Below are 9,290 nucleotides of genomic sequence, written 5' to 3'. Positions count from 1 at the left end.
TTTTTTAGGGAGAGAGAACATTTGAGCAAGCAGGGCCGGGGATAGTGGTGGAGGGAGAGGGAAAGACTCTTAGGCAGACTCCATGCTGAGAGCAGGGCCTGATCCCAGGACCCTGAGATCATGACCCAAACCAAACCAAGAGTCAGATGCTCAACCAACTGAGCTACTCAGGTGCCCCTAATTATATCTGTTTTTACCCATACATCTTGGGCCTAAGAGGCCCACTTTGGAGGGCAGTCTGACAGTTTCTTGTATTACTATATGATCCAACAGTTGTCCTTTAGATATTTACCCAAATGAGTTGAAAACTTATGTTCACCCAAAAACCTTCACCCACATGCATAGAAGCTTTATTCACATATACTAAAAACTAGAAACAATTGGAAGGCCCCTCAAAGTTGAATGTGTAAACAAATTGTGTGTGTGTGGTTTTTGGTAGATTGTGTCTTTCAAGAAATTGTTCCAACTGATCTAGGTTATCAAATTTCTGGACTTGGTGTCGTTAATAATATTCCTCTGTTATCCCTTTAAATCTCATGAAATCAGTTGTGATGGCCACTCTTTTAATTTATGATAGTAATACTTTGTCTTATCTCTTTTCTTGGTTATTCTGGTTAGAGCCTGGTAAATTTCATTGATTTTTAAAAAAATAAACATCTTTGTTTTATTGATTTTCTCTCTTGATTTCCTGTTTTCATTTTCACTGGTTTGTGTTTTGTTTATTTCTTCTGACTCTTCTTTCTCTAGTTTCCAAAAATGGAAAATTACATTATTTTCTGTTTCTAATGGGTACATTCAATGCTATCAGTTTCTCTTTAAGCACTGTTATTACAGCATCCCACATGTTTTGTTAAGATAGATTTGTTTTCCATTATCTGAAATATTTTATTTATTTATTTTTAAAGATTTTATTTATTTGAGGGAGTGTGCACAGGCAGGGAGGAGGGGCAGAGGGAGAGGGAGAAGTAGACTCCCTGCTAAGCAGGGAGCCTGATGTGGGACTCAATCCCAGGACCCGGGGATCATGACCTGAGATGCTTAACCAACTCAGCCACCCAGGTGCCCCTAGTTGAAATATTTTTTTAAAGATTTGTTGTTGTTGTTTTATAATCTCTACATCCAACATGGGGCTTAAACTCATGGCCCCAAGACCAAGAGTCACATGCTTTTCCGACTGAGCCAGCGAGGTGCCCCAGCTGAAATATTTTAAAATTTCTCTCAGGACTCCTTTGATGCATGTGTTACGTAGAAGTCTTCCATGTTTGGTGGTTTTCCAGCTATGATTCTGCTACTGATTTCTAGTATAAATCCATTGTGGTCTGAGAGCATACTTTGTAGGGTTTCTAGTCTTTACTGTTTTACAGGTGTGTTTTATGGCCTAGAATGTAGTCGATCTGGACTTGTTCCATGTTCTCTTGAGATAAATGTCTTGAGATGAATGTCTATCCTGCAGTTGGATGAAGGCATCTATAAATATCACATAAGACTTTTCGATTGATAGTACTGCTCCTTCAACAATTCATTTGCCAATTTTCTACCTGCTGGGTCTGATAGAGGGACGTCAAAGTCTTCAACTGTAATTGTGGATTTGTCTATCTTCCCTTGCAGTTCTGCACATTCTGCATCAGTTATTTTGACAGTCTGTTGTTTGGCACATATATATTAAGGTTTACTATGTTTTCCTGAGAATTGGCACATTCACTAGTAGGTAATTCCCCTTTTCGCCCAGATAATCTTTTTTGTTCTGAAGTTGGCTTTGTGTGAAACTAACAGTTATTTAAAATTCATAGCCTGGTCATTCAAAGTCTCTTCTGTACCCGAGTCTTCTTTTGATGATTGCTTTGCCCCTTAAGAATGTTTTATCTCAGGGTGCCTGGGTGGCTCAGTAGGTTAAAGCCTCTACCTTCGGCCCAGGTCATGGTCTCAGGGTCCTGGGATCAAGCCCTATGTCAGACTCTCTGCTCAGCGGGGAGCCTGCTTCCCCTCCTCTCTCTCTGCCTGCCTCTCTGCCTACTTGTGATCTCTGTCAAATAAATAAAAAAATCTTTTAAAAAAAAAGAATGTTTTCTCTTCCCTTTCAGTATGCCTTTCAATTTTTGGTTGAAAGCCAGACATAGTATATCAGTTAATAGGATTTGAGGAAAATAAGCCTTTAATTGGGAGGTTTTATGTATTCTTGAAAGCAGTTTAATGCTTATTTTGGCTGTAGGTATCATGGGCTTCAGTATCCTCCAGTGTCCTTGAATTTTTCTCCCCAGTGTGTCTGGGCATCCCAGCAACTCAATCTTAGGTAGAGTCTGTGTCTTGCAGCTATTTTAATCCAGTTCTTACATTGGGAATCTGCTGATATGATGAGTAGGTTTTTTGGAAAGGGACATATTCTATTATGATTAGACCTGTGATGTTTCGATGGCATAGAATCCCTGGACTATGAAAATCAGAAAATTTTCTTGGCCTTTATTCCTCCTCTTCTGTCAAAGAGGAAAGGTGAAGAGAGCTGTAGTTGTGTAACTGCTCTTTCCCAAATCAGATAAAGCTGTGGCAAATCCGTTTTCTTTGGAGGATGGCCTAAATTACAGAGAACAGAATGCATTGTATATGTATCAAAACATTTCCTCCTGTTTTCTGCATAAACCATGAGGCAATTTTTTTCTGATCTTCAGGGTGAGAACGTGGTTTGGAAGAATTCTTGAATTGTAGGGAGCACTCCAAATGGGTTCCTCAACCCATTTAATTCTCAAAGCGGTCTGTCCTCAAGCAACTCATCTCTTACATTTTGTGCTCCTATAGGTTCCTGGCTCAACAGCGAGTGGAAACTCGAAGTTCATTACTCAGAGGCACTTTGAGAAGGTAGGGCAAGTACAACTGGGTTTGGGTGGCTGGATCAACAGGGAAAAAGCAGGTACACCCTTTAATGTGTCAAGGAGTTGAGGCTGTGGATTTTCAAGCTTTGAGCCTCCTACCATAAGCACAAATAGAGAAGGGCCACGTGTGAACCCTCTTAGTTTTGTTGTCCATTGTGGGCCAGGCAGGGTGAGTGGGTATCTAAAGCCAACAGTCAAACATCAAAAAAGAGTCGGTGTCTTTTTTTTTTTTTTTAAGATTTTATTTATTTGTCAGAGAGCACAAGCAGGGGGAGTGGCAGGGAGAGAGAGGAGGAGGCTCCCCGCTGAGCAGGGAGCCCAGCACGGGGCTCGATCCCAGCATTCCAGGATCATGACGTTAGCTGAAGGCAGACACTTAACCAACTGAGCCACCCAGGCACCCCAGGAGTAAGTGTCTTTATTAACGTTCATTCTTTGATGATTGTTGACTGAATAATGGCACATTGCATTTACACAAATTTGAATATGAATTTTATTTTAAAGATTTTTATTGACAGAGAACATGCCAAAGAGGAGAGAGAGCACAAGCAGGGAGGAGGATCAGAGGGAGTGAGAGAAGCAGACTCCCCAGTGAGCAGGGAGTCCAATACGGGGCTCGATCCCAGGACCCCAAGATCATGACCTGAGCCAAACGCAGATGCTTAACCAACTGAGCCTCCTAGGTGCCCCTGAATATGAGTTTTTAAAGCTGCATGAAAAGTCCAAGCAACACGTTATAATCAAGATGAAGAAAACTTGAAAAAGCATAAGAATCCAGTCATCCTAAGGTTTTGGGAGAGACCTAGGAATATCATGTCAGTAGGCTTTCAGAGCTCTATTCAATTATTTTAGTAATGTATTTTGTTCTTTTCATCAGTTGTCTCATTTGTTAAGTTACTGATGACGCTTTGCCAGTACTGTCTACATGTGCAGCAAGCAATCCCTTTAAGGGACTGGAACTCTCCCTGCCTGGCCAGTAAATAGTCCAAAGCCGAGTAGTCATCAGCTACCATGGTTGCCAGTTTCCCTCCATAGAAAATGTCTAAAACATCAGCTGTCTGCTGCATGTGCTTGGAGTGTTTGGGGCATTTTTTGATTGGGACCAATTGCTTGAGTTTGTTGAATGACATCATCTGTGCCCAGACAGTGCCAGCGACTCCCATGACAATGAATGTGTGAGTGTAGTTGGTAGGAAAATATCCCATTTGTGTTGAGATGGCCCTGAGGTTGTTTTGAAAGAGGGAGCCCAAAATGAAATACTGACATGCAGGGTACAGAGTACAGGCGATGTTAGGAGGAAGGTCCAGGGGTGGGCTATGAGAGTGTGAGCTGTTGGGCACTGTTACAATAAATAAGGCCTGTGAAAATGACCATTTTGACATAAACGTCGGATGTAGAAAGGCCTCTTCTCATAACGTGTCAGCAAACATGATGACAAGAACAAAGTAATGGGCCCTAAAGACTGAGGGTTGAGTCTAATGCCTTGAACAGCAGGAAGACCCATTTAGAAGATAGCGAGGTTTATCTAAGTAAGCCATTCTCGCTTCTATGAGGGCTACAGTCTGGGCTTGTAAAAGGCAAGCCTCATTCAATGCCTTTTTCAAAAGCTCAGTGTGTGTGTGTGTGTGTGTGTGTGTGTGTGTGTGTGTGTGTGTCTTTTTTTGAGAAATGAGTCGATCACATCAATGTCTGGAACGTCTTAGTCCTTGCATTTTGGTTTCATCAGTGGCAAGTCTGATAGGGTCGGTGAGTAGTTTCTAAGTTTCCAGCATGGTCTGACCATAGCAAGTAGCCCTACATAGGGGATAAAGAGTCATGTATAGTGTATTTTCTCTTTGCTATAACCCTCTACTTGGCCTGGGAATTCTTCCATTCTTTATATTCCCAGTGGTGTGATTTTTCACAACAGGTGTGTTGGTCAGTCACTAAGCCGTGTCAGAGAAGGCCTTTGCATTCTGCCTAGAGCTTTAGGGTAGCGGTCTCTGTGGTTTCACATTTCATGGACACACAGGGCCAAGGTTAATATTATGTCTGAGATGTCAGTATGAGTCTCAGAAATTTGAGTTAATTTATCGCCCTGAGTATTGAAATAAGCCTCTGGAGTTTAAAGTTTAATACGTACCAAGTCAGGAGGGACCTGTACGTAATTGCATAATCGTGATTCAGGATATTCCCAGAGTTCTTTATCCCAAAGGGAGTAACCCTGGATAAGGAGTTGTTTCTATTGGTGCGACCAGACAGAAGCTATCATTGGCCCTGGCCAAAGGTTGTGTGAAAACATGCGGGTGAGTCTGACTCTTGGCCAGGGCATCCTGTAGTGCTAGCGTGATTGCCTGGAGTTTGAGTAACTGAGTGGATACTTGGGTGCGGTCTTTGATCAGGGACGGCCTATTTGATCTGGGACCAGAAAGTATTTCTGCAGTTGACTTCATCAGTAAGGGTGGTGGCACAGGGTCCATCAGGTACATGAACTCTTCTCGTCATTCACGTCATCCCAAGGGACTCCCCAAATGGCCAGTGAATGAGTCTAGAAAAGGGGTGACCTCCTCCAGAATGATCACCTCTGGAGGACAGGGGCACACACTTTCTCCTGTAGGTACCAATACCTTTTCAATGAGGGGGCCTCTGTGGTAAAGCAGGCTGGGACTCATGACCCAAGGCAAAAAGGAAGGCTGGCTTCCCCTGGATCATCAGCTCAGGTCCCGTGAGAGCTTCTATTCCAGAAGACTGTGGATTGCCGACACTGGCTGCTCTAATGGTGTTTAGGCTGAGAACAGTTACTTGCACCAGCACTCTGTGGCCGTCACAGATGTTTGGAGATCCTGGGAGGTCTGAACGGAGGCTGCGGAAGCCTCTATGGTATAGGAGTCTGGGGAGGGAGACACTAATGGAGTGACTGTTCTTTGGTCAGACTCTAGAGCCATGTGCTTTCCCATTCAGAGTCATCCAATTGTAGGTATCTGGTGACGAGGCCAGCAGAGCACGTTAACTTTGCAACAGCTCAGATTGCTGTGGCTCAAGGGCACGTGCCCGGTGCTGTGCCTTCTACCCTCAAATCTCACAGCCCCTGCTCCTGGTAGAGAAATCTTCCCGAGCGGGACAGGAGTGGGTTTCCAAAGATGCTTCCCAGTTAAGCAGGCAAAGTCCACTTGAGATGGGAAACTAAGAGCTGTCAAGGGCCTCAGGACAGCCAGGGAAGGATGGGGTCCTGCTGCTGAGACATCAGGAGGTCCTCAGATGGTGCCTGCGGAGAACCGTGGGGCGCGCCGCCATGTTCCAGAACCACAGCACTTCCAGATGGCCTGTGGAGTTTAGATTCTCGGAGCCCTCGTGCTTCAGTCGAGGTGCCGACGGGATGGCAAGCAAAGGCCTGATGGGGACCGAGTCCTCCCTCCTCAGTCCGTCAGTTCCTCCTAAGTAGTAGCCCCGATGTGGGGGAAAGAAGAGCTGCACACATGACAGTCGGGGTTCAGCAAATTTCAGTATTCTGCCAGCATATGAGAGCATTTTTGTCATCTTCTGTTACTCATTTTTAGTCTATACACACATACTATTTAAAGTGTAGTGGGAAAAATAAAAAAATAAAAAAATAAAGTGTAGTGGGAGGGGGTTTCACAAGTGTGTAGTAACACCACAAAGGATGAACCCCAGAACACTCCTGTACTAAACCCCTTCACCACTGGCCACACTCATCTGCGTTAGGCTCCCAAGTTTGCCTTTCCCAGAATGTAATATAAACAACACACTGCCCTTGGAGTCATTTGTGAAACTTGATGGCAAATTTTTCAAAGTGGAAATTTCTTGCAGTGCTTTTCTGAGTTTAAAATTGTGACGATGCCTAGTTAAGTAGGTAGCACCCATCAGACCTCCAAATGGGAGCGAGTCCACTACTGTGAGCTGTGAGCCTGGACCCTGCTCTCCTGTGCTCAAGTTTCTCTTTTGTGAGATGAAGGAATGCTGGTGAAGGCGTCCAATGAGAGATAATAATCATGAACTTACCGCGACAGTGCTAAAAAAAATGTCAGTACTAAAAAACGAACAGGGTTGACTTTCCTTTGCTCGTAAAACTCAGCGGTCACTTTTATATCCAGCTAGTCTGACACACGTGCCGGAAGTGTAAGCATTTGGAAATGACACGTGCGGACAGTGAGGTGGGCTGTGGGGCTTTGTGGGTCAAACAGAAAGCTTCCAATTACTCCTCTTACAGAAAGACAGTATTTCCCGTATTTCCTTTTACATAAAATTAAGGCATTACTCAAAATGATACTTTGTGTCTGCAGCTTTCCTTAGTTATTCCTTGAATAACGGCCTTCTAAACCTAGCTATTTCTGGTGTTTCCAGTGGGAAATCGCAGTGGGCTTGTGTAAATAGCTCTCTCTGCACAGAATAAACTGGAGGAACTAGAACAGGGCAGCTCATCATAACCCTTTTCAAACTGGGAGACACCCCAGGGCTTAATGGGGGTTTATATTATGCAGTTAGTACATAAGCAAAATTTAGGTGCCAAATGCTGTAAAACTTAAATACAGGTAAACTGAAATGCTCTCAGAAATGATGTTAAACACGAAAAAATACCATAGATATCTGTGGCCCAAATCAGTGGTAAGTTTCAAGCCCCAGACACCCAGGCCCAAACCCATGATCACAAATTACATACAGAAAACTGCAAAAAGGAAGATGAACTAGGTCTGTATCTTTATGGGGAATCGTTCCTGTTAATCACAGGAATGCCGGACTTTCTCCATTTCCACTGCCCTCTATGTACTTCCACACCCAAGCTGTTCCTGAAAGTGTTGAAGATGTACTGCATGGTGGGAATTCCAGGGGTCAGTAGTGACATCCCCGCTCACTCAGGCTCCTATCCTCATAGAAAAGATATACACGTTCCTAGCTTCCATGTTACTTAATGTCGTTTCTTTCTGTCAAAGCCTGTACTTCTCATCTTATTATCTAAAATTTTACTATTTGTTAACCATCTCTCTTTTCCCACAAAAATATGAACACCAAGACTGCAAGAACTTGTGTTTAATGCCTGTATGTTGAAATCCTACACTGATTTTACTGTTTTTGCTACATTGGGTATGTTTTGAGTACACAGTGTCTGACAGAAGAGGGATGTTCAAAAACTAGCATCAAGAGTAGTCGCCGAGCAAGAAAGGCGTGATCGGAACAGTAGTGTTCTCTTTTTTTCACCCATTAGGTTTTGTTCTCTCACAATTTACCTAAACTTACAGGCTCAGTGACCTCATAAAGGAGATATTAAACATAGTTTACTGAGGAGTGAATTTACATATTTTCACTGAGGTTCTCTGTGGTAAATAGTGTCCATCAGTTTCACTGTAGGAAATATATTGGTGTTTAGATAACAAGTGGGAAGGGCAATAGTTGTAGGAGACTGGCGCTGGCCTTGCCAAGTCGTACTGTGTTGAGGAGAAAAATACCAAACACTTCCACCAGACAAAGCAGTTTGGTGACCATGATGGATCAAGACAAAAAGAAGGGTATTTTTAAACTGTGTTTCTCAAAATGGGAAAAAGACGATTCTAAGTCACAAAAATAACCAAAATTCTCCTCTTCTTAAAAATATGACTGACTGCAGCTTCTTATAGGCTTAGCCCCACTATACTGGTAATCGTAATCATTTTCTGGAAGGTAAAGACAATGGTAGAATTAAGTTTACCTCCACAAAGCATCCAGTACATCCAGAAACTTCTTGCCTTTACTGAATAGTAATCAAATCACCTAGCAAAAACCCAAATCATGTAAGTCCTTTTAAACACTCTCTTACTGATAAAGGACTGCAAACCCTAAATGACTGAATTTAAGTAGGGCTCCATGCCCAGCTTGGAGCCCAACATGGGGCTCAAACTCACAACCCTGAGACCACGACCTGATTGAGAGTCATATGCTCAACCAACAGAGCCACGGAGGCGCCCGTTATTACTGGAGTTCATCACACCGCTGCTGACTGCTGATGGAAACACAGTGGGTTTTGTCTAGCGAGATGACACTGACCAAATGAGAAGTTAGTTTCATGACAGAGACTGTATCTGTAAAAGAATGAAAAGTACCTCAGCATGTACACAAGCTAATATTGAGAATGTGTGCTAAACTTGACAAAATTACAAAGCTGATCTGAAAATTCATAATTACAATAGGATATTTTAATATATACTCTCAGGAAATGAGAGACTCAGTATTTGGTAGCATACAAATTGTATTAAAACGGTTAATGAAATATTTTAAGATTTTGAGAGCAAGAACGAGCTCAAGAGCACAAGTCAGGGAGAGGGGCAGAGGGAGAGAAAGCAGCAGACTCCCCACTGAGCAGGGAGCTCAACATGGGCCTTGATCTCAGGACCCTGAGATCTTTTTTTTTTTTTTTTTAAGATTTTATTTATTTGACAGAGAAGTAGGCAGAGAAGC

The sequence above is a fragment of the Martes martes genome (genome assembly GCF_963455335.1).
Source record: "Martes martes genome assembly, chromosome: 1".
Classification (NCBI taxonomy): Eukaryota; Metazoa; Chordata; class Mammalia; order Carnivora; family Mustelidae; genus Martes; species Martes martes.
Note: the sequence above shows the minus strand (reverse complement) of the source record.